A 16,499-nucleotide genomic window follows, 5' to 3' on the forward strand; every position below is an offset into this window, starting at 1 on the left:
AACGTTGCAAAGCGATGTGAGATGGGACGAGAATGTGAGGTTTGCGGTAGGGAAGGCGAATGACCGACTTCAGTTTATTGTGAGAGTTTGAGGGAGGTGTGGTTTATCTGTAAAAAAGACATCATATGGGACACTAGTGCGATCTATTCTTAAGACGGCAGTGTGACATACACTCCTGGAAATTGAAATAAGAACACCGTGAATTCATTGTCCCAGGAAGGGGAAACTTTATTGACACATTCCTGGGGTCAGATACATCACATGATCACACTGACAGAACCACAGGCACATAGACACAGGCAACAGAGCATGCACAATGTCGGCACTAGTACAGTGTATATCCACCTTTCGCAGCAATGCAGGCTGCTATTCTCCCATGGAGACGATCGTAGAGATGCTGGATGTAGTCCTGTGGAACGGCTTGCCATGCCATTTCCACCTGGCGCCTCAGTTGGACCAGCGTTCGTGCTGGACGTGCAGACCGCGTGAGACGACGCTTCATCCAGTCCCAAACATGCTCAATGGGGGACACATCCGGAGATCTTGCTGGCCAGGGTAGTTGACGTACACCTTCTAGAGCACGTTGGGTGGCACGGGATACATGCGGACGTGCATTGTCCTGTTGGAACAGCAAGTTCCCTTGCCGGTCTAGGAATGGTAGAACGATGGATTCGATGACGGTTTGGATGTACCGTGCACTATTCAGTGTCCCCTCGACGATCACCAGTGGTGTACGGCCAGTGTAGGAGATCGCTCCCCACACCATGATGCCGGGTGTTGGCCCTGTGTGCCTCGGTCGTATGCAGTCCTGATTGTGGCGCTCACCTGCACGGCGCCAAACACGCATACGACCATCATTGGCACCAAGGCAGAAGCGACTCTCATCGCTGAAGACGACACGTCTCCATTCGTCCCTCCATTCACGCCTGTCGCGACACCACTGGAGGCGGGCTGCACGATGTTGGGGCGTGAGCGGAAGACGGCCTAACGGTGTGCGGGACCATAGCCCAGCTTCATGGAGACGGTTGCGAATGGTCCTCGCCGATACCCCAGGAGCAACAGTGTCCCTAATTTGCTGGGAAGTGGCGGTGCGGTCCCCTACGGCACTGCGTAGGATCCTACGGTCTTGGCGTGCATCCGTGCGTCGCTGCGGTCCGGTCCCAGGTCGACGGGCACGTGCACCTTCCGCCGACCACTGGCGACAACATCGATGTACTGTGGAGACCTCACGCCCCACGTGTTGAGCAATTCGGCGGTACGTCCACCCGGCCTCCCGCATGCCCACTATACGCCCTCGCTCAAAGTCCGTCAACTGCACATACGGTTCACGTCCACGCTGTCGCGGCATGCTACCAGTGTTAAAGACTGCGATGGAGCTCCGTATGCCACGGCAAACTGGCTGACACTGACGGCGGCGGTGCACAAATGCTGCGCAGCTAGCGCCATTCGACGGCCAACACCGCGGTTCCTGGTGTGTCCGCTGTGACGTGCGTGTGATCATTGCTTGTACAGCCCTCTCGCAGTGTCCGGAGCAAGTATGGTGGGTCTGACACACCGGTGTCAATGTGTTCTTTTTTCCATTTCCAGGAGTGTATTTCTGAGTACTGATCGAGTATTTGGAATCCACACCAGGTCAGATTAAAGGAAGACATCGAAGCAATTCAGAGGCTGGCTGCTAGATTTGTTACCTGTTGGTTCGATCGTCACGCAAGTATTACGTACGTGCTTCAGGGACTCAAATGGGAATCCACGGAGGGAAGGCGAGGGAACACCACTGAGAGTATTTAGAGAACTGGCATTGAAGTTCACTGCAGAATGATCCTACTGCAGCAAACATACATTCCGCGTTAAGGGTCACAAAGATAAAATATGGGAAATTAGGGCTGATACGGAGATATGTAGACAATCGTTTTTTCCCTCGCTCCATTGAAATGTGTGTGAAATCTTATGGGACTTAACTGCTAAGGCCATCAGTCCCTAAGCTTACACACTATTTAACCTAAATTATCCTAACGACAAACACAAACAGCCATGCCCGAGGGAGTACCCGAATCTCCGCCGAGACCAGCCGCACAGTCCATGACTGCAGCGCCTCAGACCGCTCGGCTAATCCCGAGCGGCTCCACGGTCCATCTGCGAGAGGAACAGGAAGGGAAACGACCATAGTTGAAGTCACGAATGATGGCTGTCGAGTTTAGGCTTGTTCTGCGCATCTACGTCATGCGTTCTCCGACAGTCGATGAGAGTCCAACAGTGTAGTGAGTGCCCTGCTGTGACTGTTATATGCAGTGCAACCATTTTTTATTCCATTTGTTGCGAGTTGTCATAGCGATGGTGGTGGCAAGCGACAAATTCTACATAAGCAAGCGAAAGACATAATTTGCGAGATACACGCTTCCACAAATCAAATCACAAAGCATGCGTAACGCGTATCGCAACTGTGTCTTGGAACCGATAGCAATGCTGTTACCGTCCTTGTCTCGAACTGTGCGAACTGCCATCGCTCGTGGATCGGACTACAGTCATGCTACATGTTACCCTCTGCCACGATGGCATGCGGAGTATGTATATTGATGTACGAGGGTGGGTTGAAAAGTTCTCGAAACGGAATAGAAAATGGCTCTGAGTACTATGGGACTTAACATCTGAGGTCATCAGTTCCCTAGGCTTAGAACTACTTAAACCTAACTAACCTAAGGACATCACACACATCCATGCCTGAGGCAGGATTCGAGCCTGCGACCGGAGCAGCAGCGCGGTTCCGCAATGTAGCGCCTAGTACCGCTCGGCCACTGCGGCCGGCAAGGAATAGACTAAAAGTACTTACATCACTGAAGCGTTTTTTATTTTTCAATGTAGTCTCCCCGTAGATCAATGCACTTGGCCCAACGATGCTCCAGTGCCTTGATCCCGTCTCGAAAATGAGTTTCCTCCAGTCCTATAAAATAGTTGTCAACTCCAGATATCAGTTCTTCGTTTGAAGTGAATCTTCGTCCAGCAAGACAAATTTTCACTTTTGGGAAGAGATGGAAGTTTTGCGGAGCCATATTAGGTGAATAAGGCGGGTGTGGCAACAAGTCATAACTTAGTTCGTGTAATTTTGCCACGGTGACGGCACATATGTGCTGATCCAACGTCAGGAGTCGCAGCACCCTTCTTGCAGATAATTTTTTTCATTTCTAATTCTTCAGTTAAAATGAGATATACGTTTTAAAATGGTTCAAATGGCTCTGAGCACTATGGGACTTAACATCTGAGGTCATCAGTCCACTAGAACTTAGAACTACTTAAACCTAACTAACCTAAGGACACCACACACATCCATGCCTGAGGCAGGATTCGAACCTCCGACCGGAGCAGCTGCGCGGTTCTGGACTGAGCGCCTAGAACCGCTCGGGCACCGCGGCCGGCTACACGCTTTCAGATGACATCTGGCAAGCGTGAGCAATTTCACGCATCTTCAATCGGCGATCCTCCATGACCATTTTGTGCACTTTTTCGGTGATTTCTGTAGTAGTAACACATCTTGGCCGACCACTACGCGGCTCATCATCTAAGCTCTCCTAAACAAATTTAAATTCATTTATCCACTTGACAACTGTTGAATATGAAGAAGTAGAGTCGGGAAGTGTATTCTGGAAATCGGCATGAATGTCCTTTGCTTTCATACCTTCCTTTACGAAGTACTTAATCACTGCTCGAATCTGAATTTCTTCCTCACTACGCGAGAACAACAACAGTGCCACGTCACCGCCACAGCTCTTCTTCTAAGAGCACTGACGTGGCACGTTACAGACAACAGTCAAATGAATATCACGTGAACAACTCGTTGCGCTAGCGTTGACCTCTCGTGGTGATTCTGAGAACTTTTCAAACCACCCTTGTAGAACAAGCAGACCTTGCATCCGTGAAGGACTTACAGTAGGAAAGAAGAGCGGACGTTTAATCGGAACTCATATGAGACGTGAAAGCGTGCGATGAGTCGGACGTGAAGAACAATTTGCTTCCTACCATGGATGGTGAGCGCTCAGAAACGATACATGGGAGTTGACATGCGTCATCTTCTGCTGTTGCACTCTCAAGCGGCAGCCGTCGGCTACTTCTTGCGCGGTAGACATACAAAATACTCAAGACATCACGCTAATCGCATGTAATACCACCTCTAGCTTGAGGGAGAGTCGACAGGGTTCTTCAGATATTTCATATACAACTGAAGCCACTCATTGAGGATTAGACCCCGTGAAACTACAAAATTGTGGGGTGAAACTACAAAATTGCGGGGATGTGGACTGCTGGTTCCAAACGGTTCCAGATATTTACTACGGGATTTAGACGAGTGTTCGACAAACCAGTAACGTTCGTGTGCAGCCTTATGGACATTGCAGTCGTCGTTTTGGAAGACGAGAGTGTCCACGGCATATTTATCACGAAGATTTAGAGGAAAGGGTAAAACCTGGTCACCGAGAGTCATGAAACAAACGTCCTGGTTCATGTTCACGGTAATCCGAACGAGTGCGCCCAAGTCATGGTACGAAAACATCGCACAAGCACCTCCAGGCTAATCTACACACTCCACGCACGTGGGATTATATGCTTCATTCGGCCGTCGCTGCATCCGACGACTTGCATCATTTGTAGAAAAAACCACAGTACCCCATTCAGCTACTGCTCAGTTTCTGTCTTCTTTGGATTAGATCAGTGGATTTTTGGAAGGTACCCGACTCCAAAAGTCTCTTCCATGCAATTGTCTTTCGCTCGGAAACTGTTGAGATAGACCTGCATTCACTGATAGTAGCATCTCCTGTCGGTTTTCAAGTAGACTGTCAAGACAAGGTGGGACCCTCGCCTCCAGTCATTGTTGGTTAGGAATTTTTGTGATCACTGTTATTACATCGAGTCACATGGCTGCGAGTGGCATACCCTTCTTTGTAGAGGCGCTGGACAGTCCTAGTTGATTCATTAAGTCAGGTAACTTCATTCGCGGTGCGGCTTCTGGCATTTTGTGACGTCCACCAGTCTGCCACATCTGCACGTCGACCCATCTCTCTCGTATTTCTTTTCTTTTTTTTCTTTTTTTTTAGTCATCAGTCTTCTGATTGATTTGATTCGGCCCGCCACGAATTACTCTCCTGCACTAACATCTTCTTCTCAAAGTAGGTCGTGCACTCTTCTTCATCAGTTATTTGTTGGATGTATTTAAATCTTGCCTTACACTTTTTACTCTCTACAGCTCTCTGTAGAACCATGGAGGCTACTTGCTGATGTCTTAACACACGTTCTGTCATCCTGGCCCTTCTTTTTGTCAGTGTTTTCCGTATATCCCTTTCTTCGCCGGTTCTGCGGAGAACCTCCTCATTCCTTATCTTATTAGTCAAACTAATTTTCAACATTCGTCTGTAGCACCACATCTCAAACGCTTCGGTTCTCCTCTGCTCCGTTTTTGCCACTGTTCGTGATTCACTACCATACAATGCTGTACTCCAAACGCACATTCTCAGAAATTTCTTCCTCAGGTTAAGGCCTGTGTTTGGTAGTAGAAAACTTCTCCTTGCCAGGAATGCCCTTTTGCCTATGCTTGTCTGCTTTTTACGTCCTGCTTGCTCCGTCCCTCATGGGTTATTTCGCTACAAGATAGTAAAATTCCTTGAATAGCAATTCATCAACGGATCTTATATCCTTTCACCCTGAATTTTACTCCCACTTTCGGAACTTTCTTTTATTTCAGTCATTGGTTAGTCGATGTATAGGTTGAACAGTAAGGGTGATAGACTCTTTTTAATCCGACCACGTCGTTATGGTCTTCCATTTCTATTGTTCCCCCTTTTTCTCGTACGTAATGTGTATTTCCCGTCTTTTCCTGCAGCTTACTCCTACTTTTTCTCAGAATTTCAAACACCTTGATCCATTTTACATTGTAAATCGCTTTTTCTTGATCTACGTATCCAATGAACATGTCTTAATTTTTTTTCATCCGCGCTTCCGTTATCAATTGCAACGCCAGAACTGTTTCTCTGATGCCTTTACGTTTCATAAAGCCAAAGTAATGGTCAGCTAACAGATCCTCAGTTTTCTTTTCCATTCTTTTCCATATTATCCTTGGATGCTGTAACACCTACAGCGCGTCTCGGTGTTGAAAAAACAAAAATAGCTCCCAAATTAGCTCCCATGTCCTTAAAATATCAGTTCACAAAATGACCCAAGTCCCTCCACAAGTAGTAATTACGAAAAACAAATAAAAAACAAATAGAGGGAAATATCTAGTATAGAAAGCAAAAGAAGAGAAAAGGAAAATTTAATTATAAATGGTTCAAATGGCTCTGAGCACTATGGGACTTAATAGCTGTGGTCATCAGTCCCCTAGAACTTAGAACTACTTAAACCTAACTAACCTAAGGACATCACACACATCCATGCCCGAGGCAGGATTCGAACCTGCGACTGTAGCAGTCGCTCGGCTCCGGACTGCGCGCCTAGAAAATTTAATTATAAATTTTAAGTACATGGGAAGGGGGAAAACAGTAGAAAATATTAAAATATTAGTTATTCCAATACGTAAGAAAATCAATATTATATTCATAGAACGTAGGACTGGGACACCAAAGATAGTGTCTCTTAAAGTATAAATAGCCAAACGTTGTAATTACGATACTCCAGTCTCTAGTCTGTTTTAGTTCGGAAGTTATTTAGGACGTACAGCTTTAGAGAACAACAACTGGGACTTTATTAAACGGGGATCAAGAATAGATCGTGACGAGATTGTTTTTGAGGATTCTCAGTTCAAGCCGTTAATTTGGACATTTAGCAGATTAGATAAACTGGAAGGTGAGTATTAATCTCTTTGGCTTTAATGTCAATTCGTGTGAATATTTAAACGCTTTACTGAATTGAGAATTTTAACCGGATTTGGACTTTGAATTGTGATAGTGGGAAACTTTAACTTCACGCGACTAGTGATCATAGTTAATGACAGTTGGCGGATATTAAATAGAAATAACTTATTTACCGAAAGTGACAGGATATTATCTAACATCTCTGATGATAGCGGGAATCCTACTTAGACAGCTAATTAAAGAACCTCTTTGAATGAGATCGTATGAGTGAACTGCAGACTACTTATTAATAATTCTTGCCAATAAAATGACTTTGATAATTTGAAACATAATAAAAGTCTTGAACATCAATTTAACTTAGATTAATAAACTTTAAGGATACGTGATCTATGCCAAGAACAAACTAGCGATTAGTAACTAAAACAATTGAACGAAAGGTTAAAGTATCGTCGCCTGTAAACATTGGTAGTAAAGCTACTTAAGATTTTTTCTCTCAGAGTTGGGAAGACTAAACGTGTAGTAAACCACGTTTAACATTGGATTTTAAAAGTAATCAAACTGATACTTAGACGGGACAATATTAAATAAAAGTAAAACCCTTCAATGACAGTCAATGTGTAAAAAATAAAATCAAACTTTCACATATTAGACGAAAATGCGAAAACATAAAAAGGGCTGCTACAATGCGTGAGCGGTTACGCTGATTGTACGATAGTCCTCGCATTTATCTTCCCTTGATATCTTCGAAATTGTGAGGATGACATTTTTCGAAAGGTCTGATGGTATGTCGTCAGTGTTACAGTTGCTACACACCAACTTGAACAGTAGTTTGGTTACCACTTCCCCAATGATTTTTGAAATTTCGATGGAATGTTATGTACCTCTTGTGCTTTATTTGATCTAAAGTCTTCCGGAGATTCTCTATGTCTTCCATGTCGACTTCAATTTCTTCTATCATCACGTCGTCGGACACGTCCTTCCATTCTTACAGGCCTTTAGTGTACTCTTTCCACCTATCCGATGTCCTCGGCGTTACCAGTAGAATTCCCATTCCACTCTTAACGTTACTGGACTTACTTTTAATTTCACTGAAGATTATTTTGGATTTTTTATATGCTGAGGCAGTCTTCCCAACGACCATTTCTTTTTCGTTTTATCTGATCTTTCCTAAAACTATTTCGCTTTGCCTGACCTGCACTTCCTGTCTATTTCATTCCTAAGAGATTGATAATGCTGTATTCCTGTTTTTGCCTGAACATTTTTGTACTTCCTGCTGGTCGATCAGTTGATTTTCTTTTTACACAAGTTTTCTTCGCAGTTACTTTCCTTGGGCCTATGTTTGACTGTTCGACATCTATGATTGCCCCTTTCAGTGATGTCCACTCTTCTCCCATTGAACTATCTAATCTGATATTCCTTATTTCGATATACACATCCTTGGCGAACTTCAGATACGACTCAGCATCCCTCAGTATTTCAGTATCCCACTTATGCCGGCCGAGGTGGCCGAGCGGTTCTAGGCGCTACAGTCTGGAACCGCACGACCGCTACGGTCGCAGGTTCGAATCCTGCCTCGGGCATGGATGTGTGTGATGTCCTTAGGTTAGTTAGGTTTAATTAGTTCTAAGTTCTAGGGGACTGATGACCTTAGAAGTTAAGTCCCATAGTGCTCAGAGCCATTTGAGCCCACTTATTTCCACACTTACTGTCGGGACGGTTCTCTTAAACTTCAATTTGTTCTTCATGATTACTAAATTGTGATCTGAGTCTAGATCTGCTCCTGGATACACCTTACAATGCAATATCTGATTTCCGAATCTCTGTTTGACCGTCATGGAATCCAGCTAGAATCTTTCCGTGTCTCCAGGTCTTTTCCCGCTATTGTCATCTGAAATTTATTGCAGAACTCAGTTAGTCTTTCTCTTCTCTTGTTCCTACTGCCAAGTTCATATTTTCTTCAATTCCTTTCCCTAAAACCGCGACTCATCTTATTGCGCTGACTCCATATGACCGCCTTGCCCATACACACCACTTCACTGCGATAACTTGCATCAGTGGTGTAGTATCACGTGATCACATGGGGCACCAGTTCTAAACCATACACTACGCTCCAAAGAGACCGGTATATTTTTTTAAGGGTATGATTAGACGTTTTGTCCAGCGTGTTGCCTTCTACGTCTTGACTAATGACAAATAGGTGAGGTTATAGAGACGTGACGCTACTATTTTTTTAAAAATTTGTCATTTGTTGTTATTAAAATAATGGCGCTCAGAAATTGGCATAATAGTTTCTTTTCGTTGAACGATTAAATACACATTGGAGATGTGTGTTCTTCACGAAATACACTCCTGGAAATTGAAATAAGAACACCGTGAATTCATTGTCCCAGGAAGGGGAAACTTTATTGACACATTCCTGGGGTCAGATACATCACACTGACAGAACCACAGGCACATAGACACAGGCAACAGAGCATGCACAATGCCGGCACTAGTACAGTGTATATACACCTTTCACAGCAATGCAGGCTGCTATTCTCCCATGGAGACGATCGTAGAGATGCTGGATGTAGTCCTGTGGAACGGCTTGCCATGCCATTTCCACCTGGCGCCTCAGTTGGACCAGCGTTCGTGCTGGACGTGCAGACCGCGTGAGACGACGCTTCATCCAGTCCCAAACATGCTCAATGGGGGACACATCCGGAGATCTTGCTGGCCAGGGTAGTTGACTTACACCTTCTAGAGCACGTTGGGTGGCACGGGATACATGCGGACGTGCATTGTCCTGTTGGAACAGCAAGTTCCCTTGCCGGTCTAGGAATGGTAGAACGATGGGTTCGATGACGGTTTGGATGTACCGTGCACTATTCAGTGTCCCCTCGACGATCACCAGTGGTGTACGGCCAGTGTAGGAGATCGCTCCCCACACCATGATGCCGGGTGTCGGCCCTGTGTGCCTCGGTCGTATGCAGTCCTGATTGTGGCGCTCACCTGCACGGCGCCAAACACGCATACGACCATCATTGGCACCAAGGCAGAAGTGACTCTCATCGCTGAAGACGACACGTCTCCATTCGTCCCTCCATTCACGCCTGTCGCGACACCACTGGAGGCGGGCTGCACGATGTTGGGGCGTGAGCGGAAGACGGCCTAACGGTGTGCGGGACCGTAGCCCAGCTTCATGGAGACGGTTGCGAATGGTCGTCGCCGATACCCCAGGAGCAACAGTGTCCCTAATTTGCTGGGAAGTGGCGGTGCGGTCCCCTACGGCACTGCGTAGGATCCTACGGTCTTGGCGTGCATCCGTGCGTCACTGCGGTCCGGTCCCAGGTCGACGGGCACGTGCACCTTCCGCCGACTACTGGCGACAACATCGATGTACTGTGGAGACCTCACGCCCCACGTGTTGAGCAATTCGGCGGTACGTCCACCCGGCCTCCCGCATGCCCACTATACGCCCTCGCTCAAAGTCCGTCAACTGCACATACGGTTCATGTCCACGCTGTCGCGGCATGCTACCAGTGTTAAAGACTGCGATGGAGCTCCGTATGCCACGGCAAACTGGCTGACACTGACGGCGGCGGTGCACAAATGCTGCGCAGCTAGCGCCATTCGACGGCCAACACCGCGGTTCCTGGTGTGTCCGCTGTGCCGTGCGTGTGATCATTGCTTGTACAGCCCTCTCGCAGTGTCCGGAGCAAGTATGGTGGGTCTGACACACCGGTGTCAATGTGTTCTTTTTTCCATTTCCAGGAGTGTAAGTGTAGGTCTATTTATTAGTTGTTCTCTTGTTTACATACCTATCTAGTTTTTTATTTCTCTCACTCTTTTTTTTTTCTTCCATCTTCTTCTTTTCCTCTCCCCCCCCCCCCCTTCCTCTTCCCTTGCCATAATATCTGTACAACTGGCCGTTGCGTTGAGCAATGATTGCAGCCTGCCTACTGCTTCACACGAAATGCCGGAGAGGACGCTTGGAACACCCAGTCTCTACTTAGTTTCACTACGTTTTCGGATATAAAAAGAAAAAAATCTCCACCTCCAGTGCTCTGTACCACTTGTCTGACCGATAAACAGTTTTTCGTGGAGTCTTTCTTGCCCAACATGCCCCTACTTGACTCGTACGCCGACCCGTTTCACTCTGTCTGTTCCAAGTAGCAGCGCTACTCAGTCGCTGCTGGAGTGCTGGATATTGTTAGAGTTTTACAGTCCCTCTTAACACATATCGTTAAACGCAATATCGCACTAGCCTAATTTCGTTCAGTTGCTTGAATGTTTTGTAACATTGAACTAACTAGTAACATATCGTTACCTCCACAGTTACGTGTAATGAAATTTACATGTAGGAAACAAAACAAAAATTGAAACCTCCTGACAGATTAAAACTGTCTGCTGGACCGAGGCTCGAACTCGGGACCTTTGCCTTTCGCGGGCAAGTGTTCTATCATTTTTTTTTTTTTTTTTTTTTTTTATTGGGAGCGATATTCGATCCACAGTCCGCCATCTTAAGAAACCAGGCGCTTACTTTTTTTGTTCTAATTTTGTTTGACATTGTTCGTTGCATTTGTCCGGTGCGGATGTCCAATGACACCCATACAAGTTCAGTGTAGAGCCATCGACTCAGGTTTTTTTTATTACAGAGGGTAGCTAATCCTCTGACCGAACACGCTGAGCTACCGTGCTGGCAATCATCTGAGCTATCCAAGCACGACTCACGCCCCATCCTCACAGCCTTACTTCTGCCAGTACCTAGTCTCCTACTTTCCAAACTTCACAGAAGCTCTCCTGCGAATCTTGCAGAACTAGCACTCCTGAAAGAAAGGATAATGCGGAGACATGGTTTAGCCACAGCCTGGGGGATGTTTCCAGAATGAGATTTTCACTCTTCAGCGGAGTGTGCACTAATACGAAACTTCCTGGCAGATTAAAACTGTGTGCTGGACCGAGACTCGAACTCAGGAGCTTTGCCTTTCGCGGGCAAGCGCTCTACCATCTGATCTACCCAAGCACGACTCACACCCCCATCCTCACAGCCTTACTTCTGCCAGTACCTCGTCTCCTGCCTTCCAAACTTTACAGAAGCTCTCCTGCGAACCTTGCAGAACTAGCACTCGTAAAAGAAAGGAGTTGTGCTTGGGTAGCTCAGATGGTAGAGCAATTGCCCGCGGAAGGCAAAGGTCCCGAGTTCGAGTCTCGGTCCAACACACAGTTTTAATCTGCCAGGAAGTTTCATATCAGCGCACACTCCGTTGCACAGTGAAAATCTCATTCTGAAAACGAAAATTCTTAAAAAATTAAACTGCTTAAACTGGCATATCGAAAATCAATCGCTTTGAACACATAAATCACAGAAATATTGCTTAATTTTACTTTCCATGCCAGCGATCGGTCATGTACCCAAACTTCGCATTTCATACACTGATTCATGTCTTCTTCAAGATCTTCCTTACACAGCTGACATACCAAATTCACTCTAACCTTTATTTTTAAAATTCTTGTTTAAGTTTTATCTGTCTGTCTCTTTTTTATAGATTTGTACATAGATTTCTTCTCTCTATTTGACTTTTCTGTGGCTTTCATTTCCTTTCTGTAAGGACTTGATTTAATTCCATTGTTGGTTTAGGTTTTCGTATTTTTGTTGATAATTGTTCTGCACGGAACAGGAGACGAAGTGTTCAACTAAGACTTTATTTGTTGGCTCTTCATTTCGGGAACTGTTGCAATACTGTTTTCGGGTCCACATTCTTGAGGCATTGCAGAACGTTCCGAATGATCATTGATTGATGTTGCAACGTTAGACGGCCTTCCAGATTTTCGTGTTGTTGCTTCAATTTAACCAGCCGATTCTTAGTCTGGCTGATCAACAAAACGTGCAGAAGTAAGTGCGAGGTCCTCTTCTTTGAGGACATTTCCACCACATGGCCACAAACCTGTTGCTTTAAAACCGTTTAGTGGTGGGACCATACAAACTGACCTGGGGTGTACATTACCCAAGAGTTCTGTAATGTTAGCTTGTTTTATGACACTGTCAGGATTTGAACGTAGCACGAAGGTGCTGCTTCATTGTAATGGTTTTTTAATGTTTTAAAGAACGATCTGTACAATGGCTGTAGCCGATGAGTCGTGTGAGCAGGAAACGATAGCATGATCTTTCCATAATCACGACCCACCTAAATTGCCTCTAAATTTTTGGTTTGTGTGCTTTGTTCATCCAGTAAAAGCAAAATTTGTGTCTGCTCCATTTTCACACTCTTGTACATTCTTCTGTAAACTTTGGAAGGTAGGAGACGAAATACTGGCAGAAGTAAAGCTGTGAGACCAGGCGTGAGTCGTGCTTCGGTAGCTCAGATGGTAGAGCACTTACCCGCGAAAGGCAAAGGTCCCGAGTTCGAGTCTCGGTCGGGCACACAGTTTTAATCTGCCAGGAAGTTTCATATCAGCGCACACTCCGCTGTAGAGTGAAAATCTCTTTCTGGACACATCCCCCAGGCTGTGGCTAAGCCATGTGTCCACAATGTCCTTTCTTTCAGGAGTGCTAGTTCTGCAAGGCTCGCAGGAGAGCTTCTGTAAAGTTTGGAAGGTAGGAGACGAGATACTGGCAGAAGTAAAGCTGTGAGACCGGGCGTGAGTCGTGCTTCGGTAGCTCAGATGGTAGAGCACTTACCCGCGAAAGGCAAAGGTCCTGAGTTCGAGTCTCGGTCGGGCACACAGTTTAATCTGCCAGGAAGTTTCAGCATAATAGTTATCTCACGTTGATGTCCCTGCGACCAAATTCGCCTGATGTAATTCCTATGGTACCCAACTGGGTCGCTATCGGTCGCCACACCGCGTTAGCAAATCAGAGGCCCGTTATTCACGAGAATTACATGACCTGTGCTTAGACATGTAATGCCACACACCTCCAAAAACCTACAAACTAATTGCTGGATCCCTGGTACACAGAGACAGTGATGTATTTCGTTCCAAAGGCGGACAGAAAAGGTACTATTTGTCATAATATTTCGGCCCATTGGTGTAAATTTGGTCAGCAGTAAACTTATAATCATCTAGTAATTTCTCATATTTATAAAAAAACTCATTAACATGCTCTTTATTAAACCACTTCCTTCGTGCTATCGATATTGCTTCGAGAACTCGTAAGGACAAAGTAGGATAATCTTAGACAAACCCGTAGTACCATTTTTTTTTCTTTCTTGAAACGAAATGATAGATGATATTTCTTAGCATGTTGGTTGACAAGTTTCCTTCATTCAGTAATAATCACTACACAGAAACTAGAGTTTAAATTAATTATATACTGTGCTAATTCACCTTCCATCTCCGCTATCATATCATCCATTCTTCCAAATATTGATATTTTTTTAAACTCTTCAAATGCCGACCAAGGGTAGGTTTTCGTATATTAAGTCTTCTACACGCTTCGTTAAATCCAGTTTCACTATTGAGATGTTTCAGTAAAATTTCGTCCATGTCCTTCTGCCTGTACTTACTGCAAGTTCTCTTCGTCATCTTGGTCAGCTTAAATAAACCATTTTTTGTTGGCACGTTATTTCCATGAACGCCCAAGTCGTACCGGTACGATTAACGAATTCTCAACAGGTACGACTTAGGCAGTGAGACCTCTACCGTTTCAAACCCGACTTACGGGAATAACGTCGAAGTTTTCTAGCGTTTGATTATTCTTAAATGAGTGGTAGAGTACCATGACAGGAGACATGATACAAAATAATTACTTTAACATCATATTCTTCTCTGAAATTGCTTACAAAAATGCGAGAGAAAGTAAAAAGCAGTCAAACTAACACATTCGTTAATTGTTTTTCTGTTACGACAGCCAGAGGTCCGATCGCTTGTTTTTGCTTGATCGCACGACTGTTTGGCTAAATTTTATAGCAGTTGAGGTCGCACTTTATAACCGTAGGATCAAACATTACTGAAGTACAACTTAAGCTGTGTTACGTCTAACGCAACTGTACCCTATAAATACAGGGTGTTTCAGAAGTGATAATCAATATTCAGGGATATGGCAGGGATGATCATTCGAAATAAAAACGTCAAGTGAACATGAGCTCTAAAACTCTGTAGCTTAAAAGCTATGAGCAGTGGCTGATCTCCTACACTGTGAAGCTAATCTATTCTACTGCAAGCTCTTTGCTTTCCATATTTTGGGAAGTAGTACTGTGGACCAAAAAAAGAAAAGAAAGTCCGTAAATATGTTCGCTAAAATGCATACCTTAAGAGCTATGAGCACTTGTTCATCTTCGCAGCTCTGAAACACAACTCTTCTAATGAACAAGTGCTCATAACTTTTAAGGTATGCATTTAGAGCATATGTTTACTCGACATTTTTTCTTGGTTTGATGCATACTATCGCTTCTCAAAATACGGAAAGCAAAGAGCTTGCTGTAGAAGAGATTTGTTTCACAGTATCGAAGGTCAATAGTTGCTCATAGCTCTTAAGGTATGCGTTTTACGAGGTGTATTCAAGTTCTAAGGCCTCCGATTTTTTTTCTATTTAACTACTCACCGAAATCGATGAAACTGGCGTTACTTCTCGACGTAATCGCCCTGCAGACGTAGACGTTTTTCACAACGCTGACGCCATGACTCCATGGCAGCGGCGAAGGCTTCTTTAGGAGTCTGTTTTGACCACTGGAAAATCGCTGAGGCAATAGTAGCACGGCTGGTGAATGTGCGGCCACGGAGAGAGTCTTTCATTGTTGGAAAAAGCCAAAAGTCACTAGGAGCTAGGTCAGGTGAGTAGGGAGCATGAGGAATCACTTCAAAGCTGTTATCACGAAGAAACTGTTGCGTAACGTTAGCTCGATGTGCGGGTGCGTTGTCTTGGTGAAACAGCACACGCGCAGCCCTTCCCGGACGTTTTTGTTGCAGTGCAGGAAGGAATTTGTTCTTCAAAATATTTTCGTAGGATGCACCTGTTACCGTAGTGCCCTTTGGAACGCAATGGGTAAGGATTACGCCCTCGTTGTCCCAGAACATGGACACCATCATTTTTTCAGCACTGGCGGTTACCCGAAATTTTTTTGGTGGCGGTGAATCTGTGTGTTTCCATTGAGCTGACTGGCGCTTTGTTTCAGGATTGAAAAATGGCATCCACGTCTCATCCATTGTCACAACCGACGAAAAGAAAGTCCCATTCATGCTGTCATTGCGCGTCAACATTGCTTGGCAACATGCCACACGGGCAGCCATGTGGTCGTCCGTCAGCATTCGTGGCACCCACCTGGATGACACTTTTCGCATTATCAGGTCGTCATGCAGGACTGTGTGCACCGAACCCACAGAAATGCCAACTCTGGAGGTGATCTGTTCCACAGTCATTCGGCGATCCCCCAAAACAATTCTCTCCACTTTCTCGATCATGTCGTCAGACCGGCTTGTGTGAGCCCGAGGTTGTTTCGGTTTGTTGTCACACGATGTTCTGCCTTCATTAAACTGTCGCACCCACGAACGCACTTTCGACACATCCATAACTCCATCACCACATGTCTCCTTCAACTGTCGATGAATTTCAATTGGTTTCACACCACCCAAATTCAGAAAACGAATGATTGCACGCTGTTCGAGTAAGGAAAACGTCGCCATTTTAACTATTTAAAACAGTTCTCATTCTCGCCGCTGGCGGTAAAATTCCATCTGCCGTACGGTGCT

The sequence above is a fragment of the Schistocerca serialis genome, chromosome 2 (genome assembly GCF_023864345.2).
Source record: "Schistocerca serialis cubense isolate TAMUIC-IGC-003099 chromosome 2, iqSchSeri2.2, whole genome shotgun sequence".
In the NCBI taxonomy this organism is placed as follows: Eukaryota; Metazoa; Arthropoda; class Insecta; order Orthoptera; family Acrididae; genus Schistocerca; species Schistocerca serialis.